Source organism: Xyrauchen texanus, chromosome 1 (genome assembly GCF_025860055.1).
Source record: "Xyrauchen texanus isolate HMW12.3.18 chromosome 1, RBS_HiC_50CHRs, whole genome shotgun sequence".
In the NCBI taxonomy this organism is placed as follows: Eukaryota; Metazoa; Chordata; class Actinopteri; order Cypriniformes; family Catostomidae; genus Xyrauchen; species Xyrauchen texanus.
In genome coordinates this window covers 52,336,278-52,358,641 of record NC_068276.1, presented here as the reverse complement: position 1 = coordinate 52,358,641, position 22,364 = coordinate 52,336,278, and the positions used below count along the sequence as shown (strand labels likewise).

General features: G+C 37.0%; 1 protein-coding gene, 2 non-coding genes and 1 pseudogene across 4 annotated transcripts in view; all 4 read right to left on the bottom strand.

Moving 5' to 3' along the window:
- LOC127650487 (DENN domain-containing protein 4C-like) overlaps positions 1–7,236 on the bottom strand; it is an 84,849-nt gene extending 77,613 nt beyond the window's left edge. For both annotated transcript variants that reach the window (XM_052135930.1, XM_052135939.1), the window contains exon 1: positions 7,046–7,236. The gene's annotated coding sequence lies outside the window, so the exon portion shown is untranslated. The remainder of the gene's footprint in view (positions 1–7,045) is intronic.
- A 321-nt stretch (positions 7,237–7,557) lies between these two features.
- Positions 7,558–21,943, bottom strand: LOC127650580 (HAUS augmin-like complex subunit 6; annotated as a pseudogene).
- Positions 9,232–9,361, bottom strand: LOC127651970 (small Cajal body-specific RNA 8). Its single transcript, XR_007971640.1, has one exon. It is a non-coding gene; the product is annotated as a small Cajal body-specific RNA 8 (non-coding RNA).
- Positions 13,437–13,567, bottom strand: LOC127651963 (small Cajal body-specific RNA 8). The gene has a single exon (XR_007971637.1). It is a non-coding gene; the product is annotated as a small Cajal body-specific RNA 8 (non-coding RNA).
- Positions 21,944–22,364: the final 421 nt, after the last annotated feature.

Sequence of the window (22,364 nt, the reverse complement as noted above, 5' to 3'; positions counted from 1 at the left end):
GTGGAGCCAGATTGCAGTTTCAGTGACGGAACAGAGTTTTCTCTGCCACATACAGACTGAAGACGATCTGTCTGAACTATCCCAGAAAGCTTGTTATCAACACTTTGGAGATAATAGACATTTCCTAATGTTTTGAAACCATTAGCCTAAATAAATGGCTCAAAAATTAATAACATTGGATGGTAGGGCTAGGTGATATATACAAAATATTGAATTGATAATTGCCTTAAAAAATATTGCGATATATGATTATATCGTCAACCCCACTGCAGAGGGTAGGTGATTTTATTTTTATTGATTTTGCATTAAAAATTACATTAATTTACTGAAACACAAAAAACAAACAAAAGACTTTTGTAAATTCTAATTGCACTTTATACTAAACAAAAAAAGCAACTAAAATAACAATGTTATTAAAAAACCTTATATATAACCACCTCCCAAAATCCAAACATTCAATGTCTCTAACTGCCCCATTTGCCACCACTCAAGCATCTATCAACAACAACAGGTGGAAAATTACTAATAGCCTACAGATTAAGAACTAAAGACAATTATTAATGTAAAGATAATAATCATAATAATAAAGCCTAATAAATTCCCTTGTGTTCCTAAAATAATACTGCTTAATGGGTGTTCTTATCAAGTTTGTGTTTGTGTTGTGTTTTGGTAATAAAGTTAATGCTGCCTAAACTCAATTCAAGGTTCAAGGTGAACGTGTCTTGTATTAGTTTATGATTTAATTACTTTCGTCTGTTTCTTTAGTACAAATAAATATATTACTGAACCTGCAGAGTTGCATTCACAATGCATGTTAACCACAAACTGCTCTGTGGAAATAAAGCAAACTAAACTCCTGAGATGTTTGGTGAACATTTGCAGCATTCTCAGACAACATTATTCTTGCAAACAGTTTTCAGATGAATGAAACAGAGAACAAAAAGAGTAAGAAGTCTTTACATGCGTGTTTCTCAAGACTCGTGCAGTGCAATGCATGCCTCTGAGCAAACAGCGAATCAGACAGAAGCATTGATGGATTTCCTTTTGTCTGTTCTTAAAAAATATAATAAAGTGTGTTTCTTCAAGCATGTGTCTTTGTTAACAGCATTGTCATGTGTTACTTCGAGACGTCTTACTGGTCGCTCGCCTGTTGCGGGTAAATTAGTAAAATTACTTGTGCATGAAATACATTTGGACAACGAGCTTGTGAACTGAATTCAGCCTTGTTGCATTTGGCGGGTGCTAGTTTCACACCCTGGGCTACTGTTTAATATACAGTATTTGCAGACTTCTCAGGTCCATGGTTTCACCATTTCCTGATATTGTCGATCACTTTTGATTAATTGAGTGTCAATCTATCTCATTATAGATTCTTATATCCCAAGATTAATATTTTACCCCAAGTGGCAACCATATAGCAAATAAATCTTTCAAATGTGTGACCAAATTTCATGATCTGCGTCTATCAATATCTGTGATTAGCTACTGGCTGGTAAACCTTTAGATTTCACTCACCAGTGATTGAGTATAGTGGCAAAGGTGTTATTAGCATCGTCATCCATTCACTATGTGTTGATCATTCTGTGTCCAAAGATGAGATCTACGTAATCCATTTGTCATTGAAATATGTCTCTTTAAATACCATTTCTGTTCTTTACAATAAGTGTTCATTCAAATTAAACATGGCTGCGCTAAAGAATCCATGCACGAGCACGTCCTCCTTGTTAGATGCGCTCACTGGCTGATGCTGGTAGACTTAGAGACAGTACAGATTTAGCACGTGTTGTACATATCAATGTAAATAACTGTAAATAGTAAATATTATGCAAGTAAACAATAAACAAACTAAGACACCACTGCAAAAGTATCAGTTTCTCTGGATTTACTATTTACAGGTATTTGTTTGAGTAAAATTAAAATTTCTGTTTTATTCTATAAAGTATTGACCACATTTCTCAGAATTCCAAAATAACAAAAAACTATGTTTTCAGACCTCAAATGAACATTGTCACAGTAGAAGGAAGCAAGTTTTCTTCCATGATATCCTTGTACGTGGCTTGATTCATGCAATCTTCACAAAAACGAATCTGCCTAATTCCAGTCTTGCTGAACACCCCCAGATCATCACTGATCCTCCAGCAAGTTTTACAGTGGCTGCGAGAAACTGTGGCTTGAATGTCTCTCCAGATCTCCGTCTAACCATTAGACTTTCTTTCTTCACCAGAACACATTTGAAGAAAAATATAAATATTTCTCAGCTCAGAAGGTCCTTAAAATGCAAGTGAATGAAGATTTATCTTCATTCACTATTAGACAGTCAGCATAAACGTCATCGATATGACTCCAGATGTATAATTAATGTCTTCTAAGGAAACACGATCACTTTTGGTGTGAAAAAGATAAATATTTATGTACTTTTTTTAAACTCTAAACCATGCTTCCAGTCAGAAGCAGTTTGTGCATGTGACGTAATCGCATTGGCATTTGAAACATGTGAGAACTGAGGCATGTGAGTCATATCTGGAAGAGCAGAGCTGTTTACAAGTGAGAAAGAGGAACGCTTTATAGCAGCTTGGTTGGTTTTGGTTTAGATCTGTATTTATCTGTTTCTTTACTCACAATGGTGCGTTTATGTACTACTCATCCTGGATATCTCAAATGAGTGTAGAATGTGAGCTTACCTTTGTATCCATGGCAACACGAATACATCACACGAGAGACCGCTTGGACACCACCCTGTCCCGGTGCCATGGATTATAGTAAAAAACTACTTAAATATTGATCTATTCACACCAGAAGTGATCGTATCACTTTAGAATACATTATTTAACCACTGGAGTCATACTGATGGCGTTTATGCTGACTGTCTGTGATTTTTGGATCTTCAAAAGAGAAATCACCATTCACTTGCATTTTAAGGGCCTACTGAGCAGAAAAATGGAAAAAATTCTCAGCTCAGTCTTTTTCACACCAAAAGTGATCGTGTTTCCTTAGAAGACATTAATTATACATCTGGAGTCATATCGATGACGTTTATGCTGACTGTCTAATAGTGAATGAAGATAAATCTTCATTCACTTGCATTTTAAGGACCTTCTGAGCTGAGAAATATTTATAATTTTCTTCAAATGTGTTCTGGTGAAGAAAGAAAGTCTAATGGTTAGACGGAGACCTGGAGAGACATTCAAGCCACAGTTTCTCGCAGCCACTGTAAAACTTGCTGGAGGATCAGTGATGATGTGTTCTGGTGAAGAAAGAAAGTCACACACACCTGGGATATCATGAGGGTGAGTAAATATTGAGAGAATTTTCATTTTTGGGTGAACTATCCCTTTAAGAAATCATTAAACCTCCAATATATCAAGCCTACCTTTTAAATCTTCCACTGCTATGTCAATGATTATTTTGTATCATTTAAATGGCCAAAAATGCGTTCTGCTAAAATGCACTAGCACCAGGCCAAATTCTCCAACGTAACCATGCATATCTGCAACCTGTTGTTACTTGTAATGTTGCCAAATATGATTGAACTTAAGTGGGTGGATGAGGACACAACCTGTCAACATAAATGAAGATCACATACTTGAACAAGAATAAGTGGCAAAACTTTTGTTTCAAGCAGCTAGACAGCCTGTTAATCAGACATTTTTATCTCACCATTTGCAGGAAAGAGCGCAGCCTAGTCTGGTATAATAGGTTACATGCAGGTTTGATAGTAAGAGGTTGTGACATACAAATCCACCACATTTGACCCTTTTGCTCTCATCCTTCTTGTTCATGTTTAACATTTACAAATAGTGTGAAAAGCAGCAAAAAAGCAAAATGCTGAATCTGTGAACTCATAGGCTTAATGTAAAAGAAATACACATGTAGTATAATTACTGTAATGCCAACAATTATGAATGAGCCACACAATTAATCTTTAAAAAATTGAGATCGATTCAGACACCCAGGAGATCTTATTACTAAATGACAACGATTCAGCTATGTATGTCAACGTTCCAGTGGCATGCCTTTGTAATTTAATTTTGAATTTAGCTTCGAGACATGTACTCGTTACATTTCAAATCATGCTTACTGACTCCACACTACAGTAAGGTTTAGGTATGGGGTTTGGGTTAGGGCATAAAATTAAAAAGCATGAACAGAATGTCTAATAGGTGGAACTTTCTCTTACTTCTGCATTACACATCTGGGAGTCTACAATTCGTACAAATTTAGCCAATTTGCACTAATTCATACAACTTTTCATGAGATCGGGTTGTTACACATGAACAGGATGACGTTCATAGTAATTAGTCACAATTGTAATGAAAATGTCACAGTGCAAAATCTGAATGATACTGCTTTTTGTCTTTATGTACAAACATAATTCCCTATTTTTTTCTTTTGACTTAAGGGCAAAATATGACCCAGATTTTTCTTCACGGGATTCACCCATTAAAGATCTGTGAAAATCATCTTTTAAGCAGGACTTTCCGAGAAAAGTACCTAGGACATAAATCATAAATTTAAAGTTTAAAAAAAATATTTTTTTTATTCTGCTTCATCAAAGATTATATAAACAGTTCTGAGATAGACACAGAGAACACACACCAACAGTATTATTACGTGGTTTTGCACTTCTCTTTCACTTGAGCGGCCCTGCCCTTTAGTCAATTGGCCTGCCTTTTGTCGTACCCACAATGCCTCGCTTTTACCTCTCTAAGCCACTCCTGAGGATCGTTTTTTTTTATGATTCCAGTCACCTGACGCAACCTTGAAGTGCAGCAGAGTGAATGTAATGAGGCACAAGGTCAGCGCACATGCACACAAACATGGAGGTGTACACAAAACCTTCAACCTAGTGATCATAACCCAATATTGGCAGTATAATGGACAGGGGTCCATTTCACAGACACAATGTAAATTGAGACAACCTGGAGGCCAGAAGAGCTATTGATCAACCACCTAAATTTGAAACGGTCAGTGAAATCTGGCCTTCACAAGCTTCACATACAATGCAGCCTTAAAATAATCTCCATCTATCTCTCTCTCCTCTTTAACCACAAATATGAAAGTTGGCAAATTACAACAAGCAACTTGAATCTTGGAATTCATATATGGGTAGTTGACAAATAACATGGACATGCACATTATTTCATCCTCAACATTTTTGGTTAAATTTATATAAGGGAAAGTGTATATTTTAGATGTTTACCATCTTAATCACATTATGGATTTTTAAAAACATTGTCTCTCAATTAATATGAGCTCATAAAAATTGCATGCATATGAATAATTAAGTAAAGCACGACATTGCCGTTTGTGAGATTAACATTTTTATCTGTAAACACACCCAATAAATGAATTAATTTCCATCTGCCTTGGTTTTGAAATGCTATATTAGGATAAACATTTGCATTTACACATGAAAACATATTGTTAATGTTACACTCATGCAGCACTGACACATTGCTGGCTATAAATGATTGACTGACAAACCTTCTGAGGACTCCTTTAAAACAACATTTTTGGAGAGTATGCCATATGTGAATCAGTTGACCTTAATCTTGGGTCAGATAAGGGATTAAAACACAGATAAATATTTGTTCCTTCAAGACAACAATTGTACTACTACAGTTTGAATTCACAAAGGGGAATGAATAAGTTATCCTCACGTGTACGCTATAAAAGAATGGAGTGAGCTGGCTTTTCATAACTTCCTGGGTTTCAAACGGAGGCGGATGTGACTTATATTTCTGTTCACTTTACCTGCATGCTGACACACCCTACAGCACCTGCATGCTTTATTTCACTCAGACCTAGAGCGGCTGCGTTTCAAAACCTAGACAGCTGCCTACCTCGACATCATTATTGGGTGATTCCCATGAATCCTGTCAAGAAAGTGCCCTGCTCATATATATAGATGCAACGTGTATAAAGAAAATGAAGCATACATTAAAGACCATTAAGATTTAAATGTAATTTTTTTTGCACTGTGCCATTATTTTGGGAACACCCAAGCACATTTTACCCCAAAATCTCAGTAACATAACGTGTTTGCACTGTTGACTTTTACTATTCTCATTGTTGATTCTTAATACCGCAAGTCATTTTTTTAAATTCCTTTAAAAAGTAAAAAAAAAGATACAGTTGTACAATGATTTTTTTTTTTTTTTAAATCTGCAAAAATAAAAGGCATTACTGAGGGACTACTACTATGATGAATATATACTTTTTAAAATGTAAGTAATTATATGTTTTTAAAGATTTATAATTTTCATTTCATCCAGACATTTTACTTTTAGCTTCTATTCTAATTGTTTTCCATGATGTTTGTCATTACCGAAACAGTTATGTTTTCATTTTAAACTAAAATGAGCAAAAACTGGATGCAGTGCCAAGGGAATGATGCAATTCAAATTATATGTAAAAATAAAATAAAATAATACAAATAAAATTCACATTCCAGTAATGAGAATATCGCCATCTTTTTTGCATTACGGTAATGAGATGAGGCATAACATGTGTAACTATCATGCAAATAAAGCCACAATGCAAACAAATCTTAATAGTCTATAAGTATATATATATATACACATTTTCTTCTGATTTTAGTAAAACTGTATCAGGGCATTTTCTAGGCTTGTTTCGTGAGACTCCCTATCGCGTTCCGGGTTGTCTGGGCTCACACAGCTCAGGTAACAAATATGATGCCCTTTAATGATATCCAAGTAGGCAGCTCACTAGGTTTTGGAACACAGCCAATTTCTCTCTCCTAACGATGCCTTTGAACGAGCTCCGTTGTGTCCAACTGTTGCATCTTCACGAATTAGATCAACTTCACCCACAACACGGCCAGACTCACTTTGTTGCTTCATTCACTAAGCGAGGCGAGGCGTTAAACCCCAAATGCCGACCGGCTCGCGGAGATTAACACGCTTTGCTTAAAGCCATTCCGAAAACATTGCAATATATGTCACTTCCGATCAGCTGGCTCCAATGTACGCAACGAATACAGTTTCGTAAATGAAGCAACTTCGCCAAACCCAGCAATACATACCAGCTGTTCAGACGTCTACAGGAAAACACGTTGACATGTAGGCAAGTTGCAGCTTTCACCCCGTCTCAAGCGAGAATAAAACGTCCCAGCAATGTACGCGATGAGCGCGCTCTGTGTATTCCAGGAAACTTTGTTGCTCTCCAGCGTCAGTCTGTATGGCAGCGAGTAGGCGCCATGTTTGTGTTGTTACTTTGGTGCGCTCTCGGGTTTCTCGGGCTGACTGCTAGAGGCGGATAGACCCGCCCATGAGTGACTCGCAGTTCCAAATGCTCCACTCTCTCTCGCGCGCGCCCTGCACTACCTGCTTTTGCCCACTGTCTCGAGACAAGTGCGCACCATGAGTTACAGGTGGCTTAGTACGGCCCTTCTTAAATTGTACCTTTCAATATATTTATGCTTGTAGCTTCTGAATGCACATGTGCAAAAATAAAATTCTACAAACCTAAATAGTAAAACACAAATTTTATGAACTATAAAATTCAATAAACCACAACAGATAGATGAAAGACGGTTTGAAAAAATAATCCTTTATTACAAAAGATGCAACACCAACATTTGCACAACTTAACATTTTATTAAGGTTTCAACAAGTCCTTATGCCGAGTGCAAGTCAAGTACATTAAAAGAAACAAAATTCATTTTGGCAGATACCCCTTGTATCAATAGTATGTAAACCATTGCAGTTGTTTTAATTAAACGAATATTCCAGATTCAATATAAGTTAACCTCAATAAACAGCATTTGTGGGATAATGTTAATCGGCACAAATTTCAACTCCTCCCCCTTTTCTTAAAAAAAAAAAAAAAAAAAAAGTACTGCAAGGCATTTACAATGGAAGTGAAAGGGGGCAATTTTTGGAGGGTTTAAAAAGGCAAGAATGTGAAGCTTATAATTTAATAAAAGCATTTACATTTATTGTTCTGTTAAAACGTGTATTAGAGTCGTAAAGTTGTTTAAATTGTATTTTTACAGTCATATTAGGGTAATGACGGCTTTGTCATCATGGCAACAAAGTTATAAAATTGGGTATAACACAGAAAAAGCCTGCAAAAATATAAAAATGATGTGCATATTGTCTTGTGGCTATACTTTCAAAATAGTGAATATTTTAACGTTTATGGATTGGCCTCATTCACTTCTATTGCAAGCGGCTCACTGAAAGTCACCAAAAAAAAAAAAAAAAAAAAAGGGGCTAGCCAAAATACATTTATCAACATTATGCCACAAATGCTGTTGATGGAGCTTAACTTTTATTAAACCTGGAAATATTTAATTAAAGCAATGTTAGTATTCATCTAGATTTAAGTTCACTAAACTGGGCAGGGCAAGTTTCTCTGACGCAGGAGGTGAAATACTCTCAAGCTGGTCCAAGTCAAGAGAGAACAGCCTCTCATCACAAGCCCAAGGGTTCAAATCTGGGCTGTTCTCTGACTGTACTGGGTACATGTAATTAAACTTCTCAAAGCAAGAGTCCATGAAAGCACTTTTGGTGGAGGTGGCATCCAAGCACATATGAGCCATCTGTAGGAGAGATTCTCCAAGAGGAGAATGTGATGCAACAGGTGGCAGAACAAGTTCTTGATCGCTTTCCTTGTTTGTATGGATCTCAACAGATCTGTCACTGTTAAATGACATGTCATTGTCAAAAATTTCTGGGAGCTCCTCTTGAGCAATGCTGAATTTAATAACATTACTTGAGCTTTGGCTGTCAATAGCCTCCAGCAGTGAGGAGTCCCATGATACAGTTGAGTGGAGAGAGGCCCCCTGCTGGACAGGAGAATTGCACTGGGGAAGGGTAGCTGTAGAGTCAAATAAGAGCGAAGGCTCTGGACTTGGTTTGTGGCAAAGGCCGTTTATCACATCTTCAGTTGGGGATGTCTTGAGCAAAGAGAGGCTATCATGTCGATTCCAGGATGCTCGTTTTTTCTCAGCTATGCCTTCCTCAACTGCTTTTCTCCATGAACTTCGCACATCATTAACTAAGGGAGAGGAAACAAAAGATACCAGTTTCAAGGGTTAGTTCAGTTACCCAACATCTCAAAGTGGTTTGGAACAACAAGAGGGTAATTGTCATTTTTGGGCAAATTCTCCCTTTAGATTAAAAAGATCACGACAGCGTACATGGAAAACAGCCAATAAACATTTTATTCACAGTAGGTTTGTATAACCTCCAGATAAAAGAACAGGATTGTCTGCTCCGTATCTGTCCGTGGCAATTTCCCTCAATTTGCACCGGTCATCAGAGAGCATGTTTGATATAGGGAAAACTTGTGATGGGAAAGCACTGCTCAGGACTGCCCATGTATCAGTTTCCCAGAGCAAATTCTGCAACACACTGAATTAATCTGCAGTCACAGCTTTAAAACGGTGTATGTTGAGATTAAAGAGATACTGGTTTGAAGGCACCAAAGAATAAAAATACTTAAACTTCTTGATACCTTTGGAATTATATCCAAGGCCAACAAATGCCATTTTGAAAACTTGACAAGCGTCTATTAAACTGGTATTCACACTGTAAAGCCTGACATATGAAAATTCTAATTTGATATTAAACAATTTTAGTACCATTAGACAATATAAATTTGCACACACCATTTATTTCTATGTATAATATGATACATTAGGTTTAAAAGGTCATTATCCTCGTTTTGAGTCCAAACAATCAATTGTTGTAAGATATTACAGGTTACAGTGGTAAAGCTTGAGGTATTAGAGGACGCCCTGGGCTTTTCAAAGAGACCAAATGTTTGAGTTTGGCCATGACAACTTCCTATCCTTGGTCTTATACATTTGGATTGAAATGGTTAAATTCAGCACAAATACATTTCTCAATAAACATCTATCATATGTATTTTATGCACCAAACACTATTGACATTTGAAAAACTTTATTTGCTAGGTCTTAGGAACTTATGGTAAGACGCCATAATACCTTGTAATGTAAAATAATGATTTATAAATGTCAGAGCAGGCTGCATATGGAAATACACAGAAATAAGTGGTCATACTTTATCATATTAAAACAAGTCAGAATTTTCAAAGATCAGTGATTTAAAATAAAAATGCAGTATTCAGACTATTTTCTTAACATTTTGTTATGTTGCAACCTTATGAGAAAATTACTACATTAGCATATCTACACACCATAATGAAAAAGCAAAGACAGATTTTTTGCAAATTGCAAACTTTTGCTAACAAAAAAAAAAAAAAAAAAAAAAAAAAGGAATTACATTGACAAGTATTAAGACCCTTTGCTATGACACTTGAAATTTAGCTCAGGTGCATCCCATTTCTCTGGATCATCTTTCAGATGTTCCTACACATTGACTGGAGTCCACTTGTGGCAAATTCAATCGATTGGACACGCACACATCAGTCTATATAAAAAGGTCTCTCAGCTGAAAATTGAGAAAACCAAAGCTGTGCCATGAGGAACTGCCCGGGATTGTCTCAAAGGCACAGACCTGGGGAAGGCTATTTAACACAAAAACAACACCCCCCACACCTTCATTGAAGGTTCCCAAGGAGTACAGCGGCCTTAACGAGTCTTAAAAGAATGAATTTGGGAACAAACTAGACTCTTCCTAGAGCTGGCTGCCTGCCAAACTGAGCAATCAGGAGAAATTCCTTGGCAAGACAAAAAAAAACTTGGTCAGCCTGGTTGACCTCCAGAGATCAAGTGGAAATGGGAGAAACATGCAGAAGGACAACCATCACTGCAACACTACACCAATCTGGGCTTTATGGCAAAGTGGCCAGACGGAAGCCTCTCCTCTGTGCAAGACACATGAAAGCCAGCTTGGAATTTGCAAAAAAGCACCTAAAAGACTATGACTGCGAGAAACAAGATTCTCTAGTCTGATGAAATGATTAAACTGTTTGGACTCAATTCCAAACATCATGTCAGGAAGAAACCAGGCACAGCTCATCACTTGCACAATACAGTCAACGGTCAAGCATGGTGGTTGTAGCATCATTCTACGGGGGTATTTCAGCAGCAGGTACTGATCAGGGTTGAAGGAAAGCTGGATGGATGCAGCAAAATACAGCGATACCCTTAATGAAAACCCGGTCCAAAAGCACTCAGGACCTCAGACTGGGCCGAAGGTTCAACTTCCAACAGGACAATGACTCAAAGCACACAGCCAAGACAATGCAAGGGTGGCTTAGGGACAGCTCCGTGAATGTCCTCGAGTGGCCCAGCCAGAGCTCGGACTTCAACATCTCTGGAGAGTCTTGAAAACGTCGGTCCACTGACAGTCCCCATCCAACCTGACAGAAGAAAATGCCCAAAAAAAAAAAAAAAAATCCAGGTGTGCAAAGCTTGTCGCATCATACTCAAGACGAGGCGGTTATCGCTGCCAAATGCACTTCAAAGTTAAGGTTGAAGCAAGTTGAGTTAAGGGTCTGAATACATAAATGTGATTTAAATTTTCCTATAATGAATTTGCAAAGTTATTAAAAAAAAAAAGGTTTTTTTTTTTTAATTTTTCCATTTGTCATTATGGGGTATGGAGTGTAGATTGATAGGGGAAAAAATAAATTTAGCATAAGGCTGCAATATAACAAAATGCAAAAAGAAAATGAAGGGGTCTGAATACCTCAAAAGCCTATTGTATCATATGACGCATGTAATTTCAACATGTTTTTTCAATAACATACAAAATTAACCAAATTCTCATTTTAAAATCAGTAACATCACGGTTTAGTTTAAAAAGTAACTGTTTATTCCAACATGACACATTTGTGGAAGTCCGCCACCATTTTAAGTGATCAATATAAACACTGAAACCACTTACAAATAACCACTAGATGGTGCCATGTGAAACTTTCATACCATACGTTTCTTATCTTAGTTTTAACAGAGTGAGGCAGGAGCTGTCAAACATAGTGTATCATATTTGACACATTGCATTATAGTGTTAAGAAACAAATGTGCTCAACACTCGTGCGCCGCTAACGTGTCGACCACTGACCGTTAATGTACTCCAGATTTACCTCATTGCACATTTTGCATAATTTTAGGTATAACTGGCCATTACAAGTGTCTAAAAAAAGAAAAAAAAAATCTAAAGAAAACCCATGGCACCAGGGTTTTGTGAATCAAGGAGATAGAGCATTTCACCATGTTTGGATGGCGCACCAGATCCTGTCAAAACTGTTGTCAACAGAAACACACAATTTTAGACCATTTAGCAGCACCACCTGCTACATAACTAACAAAATATATTACTATTGTTTATTGCAATAAATACTTTTAAAGAGATCTTAAGTGTGAAAACCCTTATATTGGAAGCATGGCCAAAACATGGCTTAATTTGTCAAAAAGGAATCATTTGCTAGTTTGTACTATAGTTTTAACACCTTGTTCAACATGAGTGCTGCTGTTTAATGTAATTTTATTTTAGAATCGATATCAAAGCTGTGGCAACAGTATTTTCTTGTCCAAATCGTGCAGCCCTGCAATAAAACTCAATCATCAGGACTAATAATTGTGATCATTTTAACCATCATTATGCAGCCCTATTTTTATCCATACAATGCAAGTCAATGGGATCAAAAAGCACAAAATTAATCCATACGTCTTGTGGTATAGTCAGCGTTCTTTAGCGATTGGACCGCTTTAAGCGAGAAACCAAGAGTAGGTACTTGCAAAAATATTCACATCTGCACTCACTGGCTTATTCATGGGGAGGCGCTGTCACACATTTCTTGAAGCATGAGCAGAGCGCTGTACACAAACCAGAAAGTGTTACTGAAGAGCCATTTAGAAAAAACATTTGTATGCACTGCAGTCACCAAAAGGTTGATACACTATTGCATTTTAAATGTAACAGTGTATTAAAACGACACATGGAAGTGCCCGGCAACAGCATGCAGCATCAAAGCGTCACCTTATTGAAGTCTGCACTGCATTCCAATTGGACCAGCTCGAGGTTTATAGTGAATAAGGACTTAAATTTGAGTCGGTTTCTCACCCAAAGCAATCATATCACTAAAGACGTTGAATATGCCATACAAATTTAATGGAACACTATGCTACCTTTGTGGAGTTTGATCCCCATCGACTTGCAGCATTGTATAAGATAAAGATATTACATTGTTCAAAATATCATGTGTTCAGCAGAAGTAAATTCATACAGGTTTGGAATAATGGAGAGAACTCATTTGTGGGCAAATTATTCCTTTGAGTAATCTTACTTAGGCTTTCAGGGGTGCGGCACAGCTGCTTCCTAGTCGAAAAGGGGTCAGATATGGAATTCAGTAACTGCCCCAGGTCCACATCAATCCTTCCATTGACTGGACTCATGATCACAGCCTCTGCAAACTAACAAACAAGGCATTTAGACTTTATACTTTGCATTCATTTAACTTTCTGAATCAAAGTGCAGGTTTATCTGCTCCGTATCTGTCCGTGGCGATTTCCCTCAATTCGCACCGGTCATCAGAGAGCATGTTTGATATTGGGAAAACTAGTGATGGACAAAGCACTGCTCAGGACTGCCCATGTATCAGTTTCCCAGAGCAAATTCTACAACACCTTAAACTAGACTGCAGCTTTTACACAAGTTTAGCAATCTGGTAGGTCTGGGTCTCGATACAGGTTCCCTAACGTGATCTGATTGATACAATTCTGATTCATTGGAGTATTAGGCCAGGGTGATTAATCATGTTATAGTACGATTTTGACTACCAACGATTATAAAAAAAAAAAAAAAAAAAAAAAGTTATGCCACTTTCCGTTCGCAATGAAACACCCAGACATTATATCTTTAAAGCATAAATTTCAAATAAGGAAGCAGACTATGAAAATAAACTCAAACTGGCATTTCTCCGTGTGGTCAGCACCACATCTTTGAGTTGTGCAGTGACCGGGGAAGAGACTGAATCTACTCCCGACTGATGCACAATCTGGCATGGGAACGCTCGCTCACGCACTTTTGCAGCAGCTAATTATAACGTAGTGAATCATAATACATGCGTCACATTCATTGTTCACGATCCAATCATGAAGAAAAGCGGCAATACGCAGCTCTGAGTTTCTTCTTCTAAACTGAGATCTGGCAACCCTGCAATTGGCATTTCACCCACCCCTCAGCAGAGAGTACGGCCATTTTAAAAAGAACGTCATAAGCCGTACTTTTATATTGTTCTAACCGGTAACCATTTGTAAAGGCTGCAGAACTTAAAACGTTTTTGCTCAGAACGAAACGGACACCGTTTTTAGTCGTTATACAGGTAACCTAACTTGGTACACTTATGAAATTTTTAAAATTAACCACAGGGCTCAACTTCAGTTCAACTGCAATTTATCTACCAGATTTAATAAATCAAAACCACCTAAACTTAAACTTTAAAAAAAAAAAAGAAAGAAAAAAAAAGAATCAACTCAGGATTTTAAGAATGATATCAGGATTGTTAAATGAAGATTTTGCGATTTAATTTGAAAAAATAGATTTTAGGCATTTTTACCCAGCCCTAATCATTGGTATGTGGCATAACACATCTACTAAATACTGCCTCTGAGTGAATCAATACAATAGGATCCACTTTTTCTTGGTTCCCCTAGGCTGTCCCTGTGCACTTGAACACATGAAACATACTTGACTTGCCAAGTGGTCACATTCCAAATCTAGAACGTGTGCTTTGTTCTTCATAATGGAGGACTTTGCCTTTGAGAGCAGAGTTTTCCTGTGGCAAGCCTATAAGAGAAAAATGCATCAGTCATGTTAAAACCAGGTTGCTGCGGAGTTTTTAAAATCAAATAGACGACCAAGACCTCTTTCAAGACCTGAATAAATCAAATTAATACCGTATCTCCATACCAAAACAAATGTTGTGATGGGGAGGGCCAGACAGTCAACAAGAGCCCAAATTTTATAAATGTATACCAATAACCAGGAGGAAAAAAAAATAAAAACATTTGAAGTCATAGCTTGGAACTGTTAACTTTAAAGACTGAAAAACACCAGGGACTCATTCATGTTTGCACTTCACTGCTTCCAACCGCTAGTTCAAATAGAGAAGGGAAATGTGCACTCCTAGAATAATCTACAACACATTACAATATAAACAGTTAGAAGTAAACATTGTCAACACTATCATAAACCATTTATCATTAATGATAGTTTGTCAAATTTCCAATATGGTCCAATGATTGTGAACTGTTCTGCAACAGCTGGAAACACTCACAAGCCCCCACGAGCTTGGAGAAAATACAACAGAGCCACATTTTCACTCTGAGGACTGCAGCTCATGCATTTAAGTATATTGTATTCTTTAAGTTTGAAAATCACATTATCATGATTCTTAGCATACTGCCCCCAAGTTTAAGACTTTATGACCTTAAATTTGGGAATACAAAATAAGGCATTTTAAGGATCCATGGGAACTCTGTTAAAGAACATGAACTATGTGGAATTGACCATTTAACAGACTGCCAATTTTGGCAAATTGTTCACTAGAATTAAGTTTCAATGATAATTCATTAGTGCAACTAGAATTCAATTTCTATGTTGTTTTAGAGAGCCATAAAACACTTACGTCAAGCAATTTTTGCTAAATTGACATTACAAAGAGCAAATGCTTTAACAGAACCCTTGTAATTTGTGCATGCAATTTTGATGTTGCTGCCCATTTACAAATTAATTTCCCCTTAGAGATTCATAAAATACATCAAAGGCGGCATGTATATGTGACAAAATACATGGCATTACAACAGAAAACAACTAGGCAATAAAAACTACCTTTACTGGACTGGGTGTCTGGACAACAGACTGAACTTGAATTGGGTGAACCAGGGGAGTTTCACATGGTTGAGCATTACTTATTGCTGGTTTTGGGGAAAAACAGCAAGAGGAAAGCAGGACTGCTTTATTTTCAGCTGGCAATGAAGTGCTGTTGAGAAATTGGGAAGGATGGTTTTATAGTTACACTGTATTCCTATGGAAAGATGCTAAAGATATTTTATTTAGTTATTTTTCTCCCATCTTTTTGACCATTTGGCAAGACCCCCCAAAAAAAATCTATTACTTCAGAACTTCAGGCATCAGGTGGACTTCTGTTTTCTCCAAGTCTGGGTTTCTTTTGGAAGTCTGCTCTAGCAGTTCTGAAAGGTGGAGAAACATGACATTTGCACCAGAGGTATGAGAGGAAGTTACACAACGCAACCACCAGTTGTTAACTTACCGGGTAGCTTACATAGATACTGGGAGAGGATGCAAGCCTTAAAGCTGGCCTCAGAAGCTGGCTCAAATGACAGTGGGGGCATTGGGGAGACAAAGTCAAGAACCTGTTAATTTTACAGAGACAAGTCAGAAATCAGCATTAAGTCATCCAAACTGAGAGATTTAATAAAATGCACCAAACCAAGGTAAACACAAAGTTTATTAGCATACTGTGAGTGTACTGCTTTGTCATTTGGCTTCAGACAGATGACATAAACTGTATGGCCAGAGAGCAGGCAAACAATAGCTCACAGTCAAAGTTCACAAATGATAAACAAAAAAAGACTTACAGTATCTTCCTTCAGAAAAGAGGTAAGGGGCATTTTTATCAAACACTCTGCCCACTTCCTGTCCCAGTCCTCTTCCAGCCTTCTAATGGAGCTCTTTATTTCTGGTACATCCTCTTTGATCAGTTTATGCCTGGAAGGGAAATAAAAAGCACATCTCAAAGAAAATCTAATCCAAATAAGTGCTAAAATGAATTACCAAAAAATGACAGTCACAAGTTCTACCATCCAGACACTTAAACTTCAATCAGTAACAAACTGAAACATAATTATTGTGTTCCAAAGCCAAATAACTAGTAAACACATTAAGTCAAAAGTCCTTCAATCCCTTCACTGCTTCAAATGCCTTTATAACTCAGGTGACTGTGAACCCAGAGGGCGTGGTCACAGATTATAATTGCCAACACATGAATCAAATCAAAAGCTTGTCATCACAGTTCAACTCTCAGGTGACTGTTACAACAACAAAAAAACAATCCTAATTTTTATCCTAAAAATCAGAGACTGATTTTTGTTTTATGTAAACAACTTTAAAATAAATTCAGACTCAAAATGACTCATAAAATAACATCCTAAATGTTTAAGAGTAAAAGGAGTTCTGTCTCCTTTCATTATTGAGAAGCTATGTTTCCTCTAACTTTTGCTCTTGCTGAGTAAATCCTATTTCTATTGGGCAGAAGCTTTGGCCATCGGAGCAAGATATATAATATATATATATATATATATATGTGTGTGTGTGTGTGTGTGTGTGAGTGAGAGATTGCTCATAAATGCTTTGGCAATACATTGTATAATTTGTCATGCCAATAAAACTCATCTGAATTTGAATTGAGAGAGACCAAACTTTTTGTTGGTTTTACCAAAAAAACAGTAACATTTTACAATTCTTAGCATTTGAAATTCAACACCACAGTAAAAATTGTTAAAAAATATTTCTACAAATATATTCAATAAAAACAAATGGAATGTTTCCGTTGTGTAAACAATGCTTAATTTATAGGGAAATATTCATAATAATAGCAAAAGTAGCCTTAGTATTAAGTAAACCAAGAACGTAGTTGGCTAATAATAACAAACAATGAACAGTCAGTGTCTTTTTTTCAATACTGTTGTTTGATTAATATTAAAAATAACATGTATATAATATCAAAACATATATATATATATATATATATATATATATATATATATATATACTACTGTATAACAAAAATAACATCTATTGAGCTGCATTAGTGCATTTATACTGCCATAGTCTTATGGACGGATCATATATTTAATACCTGATTGGTTCCACCTGTTTGGATTCACGTAAAACAAAAGTGACTGTTTATGTTAATCACTCACGAGACAAGGCATTGACCATGAAGCACATTCAACCAATCAGGCCACATTACACAATCACCAATAGCGCTTGACACACGATAAATGCAGATCTGTTTATGTGTTTATTTATGACTCAATGTGTATTTCCACCTTGTTTACACACAGATTTCACTCAAAGCTTCAGCTCCACACTGGTAAAAAATTAACATTCAAATGGACTCCAGTTGAAACCCTTAGCATGCATTTAGCTGCGATTCAGAAAAATCTCCAGGATTTCCCACAAACTGGAGTTCGCCCTCTGTGTGGATGTTTTTTTCTGTCTGCGCAGGAGCAACATCAGAAGTTGCTGCTGCACATGCGCAGTTTATAGGGAACATTGGATGATTCATGCTTCTGATACCTTATAATCTTAAGATTCTCTTTGGAGCGACTGAAGAGCAAGGCATTTTCCTGGAGGGCCTTGTGACAGAGTTGTGTAGTGGGTCTCACAATCCTTTCCCTCTCCTCAATGAGGAGGCCCAATCCTTCATTCAGAAGTTCCAGCAAACGCTCAAGCACGGGCTGTCCTTCCTCATACAAGCTACTGACACTGGACTAATGACACAGACTGAGACATTATACATCCGCAAACACCAAAAATGTATTTACATTAAGAATGACATCACTTACATAATTTCTGATTTGTTCAGCATGTCCCCCCCGTAGGACTCACCTTGTGTGATAGCCGCTCTATTCTGTCAAGTAGAACTGAAGGTATCTTTACATTCAGGTCCTTCCCATCCAAGGTATATTGGTCTACATTCCCACGGATCACACTCTCCATTACTTCTCGCTTTCCTTCAAGGGTAGATAAGACATTGTCTGTCTCAGCCCAAAGGACTCGCACCTGAGAACATAAAACGTTTTAAACATAAACCAATGAAAATAACAAAGTGGTATTGTAGAATGACAGAAAATTAGAGATAGCAATTTTAAAGGAATAGTTCACCCAAAATGAAAACTCATTATCACAGATGTGTATAACTTTCTTCTTCAGATCATAAAATACATTTTTAAGAAGAATATCTCAGCTATGTAGGTCCACACAATGCAAGTGAATGGTGGCCAGAATTTTGAAGCACCAAAAAGCACATAAAGGCAGCATAAAAGTGATTTATGCATCTCCAGTGGTTAAATGAATGTCTTCAGAAGTGATATAATAGGTGTGGGTGAGAAAAAGATAAATATTTAAGTCCTTTTTTATTACAAATTCTCCTCCCAGCCCATTAGGTGGCGATATGCACAAAGAATGCGAATAGCGAAAAACAAAAAGAGAATAACTCTTAGGAAAGAATAGGGCTGGTGAAAGTGGACATTTATCATAAAAAAAAGGACTGAAATATTGATTTGTTTCTCTCCCACACCTATTAGATCACTTCTGAGGACAGATTTAACCACTGGAATTGTACAGATTACTATTATGCTGCCTATATGTGCTTTTTGGAACTTCAAAGACCTGGTCAACATTCACATTCATTGTGAGGACCGACAGAGATGAAATATTCTTCTAAAAATCTTTGTGTTCTGCAGAAGACAAAGTCATCAACATCTAGGATGGCATGAGGGTGAGTAAAAGATGAAAGAATTTTCATTTTTGGGTGAACTATTTCTTTAATAAAATGATCAAGCTGTTTCCTAAGAAATGCAAACCTTTTGACTTTTGGGAAGAATGTCTTCCAGCAAATCTGTGTTACTGTTGTCTTCTCTACAAATAAGAAACACATTGCTTTAAATAAAGTTATAATTAAACAATTCAAAACAATTAAATTCATTTCAACCTATTTAAGCCAAGTAAAATGCTTTTAAAGGAGATTTACTTAAGGATGTTGTCTTTTTTGGCATCTTCTGCTTCTAAGTCCCTCAAAGACTTCTCCAAACCTCTGAAATATAAGCACATTTTAAGTCAATATAAATCACTAGAATATTCTCTGTTGAATTCCTCAATATCAGACAACAGTCCTACCAGTAATTTATACAAGTTAAACTACATGTTTTGGTTTTTCTGGCAAGTGGTTGACTAACTTAAACTTTTCAATGGGCCAAATTGTGTGAACTGATTCACAATAAAAAATATAAACTTCCCTTTTAAAGAAAGACATGTTATAGACACCATATACAAAGCAGACAGATTAAAAAATAATAAAAAATGCCACTCACTTAGCTCTTTTCTGATATTCTTGAATGAGACGGTCCTGCTCTACAGTCACTCTCTGGAATTGTCTCAATACCATCATAAATCTTTTCTTTTCCAGCTCCTGTGACCTTGCTGGAACTGCAGCAGCTTCTGGGGCCCACGAGTCAACTACGAGTTGATGTTACAAATGTAAAACATGAACCTGAGCATCACAACATGATTTCTGGATAATAGAAAATAACATTATTAATAACATACTTGTGGTAAATGTCTTCAATGCTTTCAGCATGACGTGCTTGGCCAAGTGGAGCATCAGGTTGATGAATCTTGGTCCTGAAGGGGAAAGCAAATGTGATGCAGCCACCTTGGGAAAAGAGCTCCTTCCTCATTCTAGAAATACATAGAAAATGTCTGCATGTTCAGTACAGTATAAAATCAAACTACTTCTCAATGGTTCATTCTCTTATTTTAGCTTAATTTAGTTTAGTGTTTCCACAATGTGTCTTTTGCTTTATTACAATTACCATGCTTTATGAACAAGACAAACAACTAAATAATGGTATTAACAAAACAGTAACAATAAACACGCACATTGCATTTATTTCTTTTAAATAGCGTGATACAATAATTTATATGGAGCTCAACCAGATTAGGTACGCATTTAATATTTAAGTTGCAATTGGCAGAAACAACTGCTCATGGCGTCTGTTTTGTGACTTTTATTTCTAGGGAAGCAGATTGTAGACAGTCAAATAGGGGTAAGAGAGGGGACTAGCATCAGGACATGGCCCACGAAAGCCAATGGCTCTGATATCTAATCCATGCAAATCCTTCTAGACATTTTATAAATTGTCCTTAAATGGTCTCTACACAAAACCAATTAGATCACTTCAGAAGACATGGATTACTTTTGTGCTCCCTTTATGTGCATTTTGGAGCTTCAAAGTTTTGGTCACCATTCACTGAATGTACCTACAGAGTTGGGATATTTTTCTAAAAAAATCTCTGTTTGAGTTCTGCAGAAGAAAGAAAGTCAAACACATCTGGGATGGCATGGGGGTGAGTAAATGATGAGAGAATTTTCATTTTTGGGTGAACTACCCCTTCAACAGCACACCTAATACACATACCGCTATTTCTTGGAGCCATCCCAAAGTCGCCTTACGAAACTCAGCATCACATTTGTGATCCCAAACTGGCCAGCAATGTCTATAAAAACAAACAAAAACAAACTTCAGTAGTACAAGCAAAACAGCAAGATATGAGAGCAAAACAGTGTTGTAGGACTACCTGAAGGCTTCTTGGGCGCGAGTGGGATTCAGTTTCTCAAATAAAAAGTGACTGATGGTGTAGAATCCTTCTTTGTTTGGCTTGTCAAACATGTTTCTGTCAAATAAAAAACACATGTAGATTACTCAAGACGGTGATTTGTCAACCGTTGAAAGGCTGACATAGTTGTGTACATTTCCAAACAACTCTATAATAGCCCAGAGTCCAGTAACAGAGGACAGTCAACTAATGGAGGCAACTATTCTGTTGAGAGTTAAACGGATCCATGAATAACTTACATTCCTAGATTTAGATGTTTGATATTTTTCACAGCCGTGTCCGGCTTGAATTCGAGGCTCATAAGGCACCACCATAAATATTTACCGTCTGCTTTGTGCGGTTTAGACATTTCGCATTTTACAGCAGCAGGCTAACTAGCTGGGGGATCATAAGACTAATAACTCACGGATTCAGCGAACAAGCAGTTTGTGAACTAACAATGATAACCCAATTATGTCATACTGTGCGTTATTGCAGCTAGGTGAGGTCGACTCAACAATACACTGAATAAATGTGTTTACATCAATTCAACAACGAAGCAAATTCCGTCTACCGCCAAATATTTCGAGCGTGTTTACAACTTCCGAGGATAAGCCTCACTACTTTCACTACAGTCTCGTTCCCTAAATGTATTAGCTTATGTCTATGTAACAGTGATTAGATAAAGCAAGATGGCGTCAGCTTCAGTCTGAATGGCGCAGGTCTGTTCAGTGTGCTTATGGTTCAGCGTTCACACAGCTGCGCGAGAACAAGGGCGCAAGAACATTTCATGTATTGGTACACAACCGAAGCATTTGGGCGGGACCTCTATGACGTTACATTTCGTACTACGGCAAGCGAAAAGAAAAGATTGAAAAGCGAGACGACTTTTAAGTTCAAGAGGCCATTTGTTGACCTACAGTATTTTTTTAATGTTGTTGTTGTTGTTGTTTTAACAATTTGGAGTGCCAGTCACATCTTAAGAAAAGAGTAGAAACA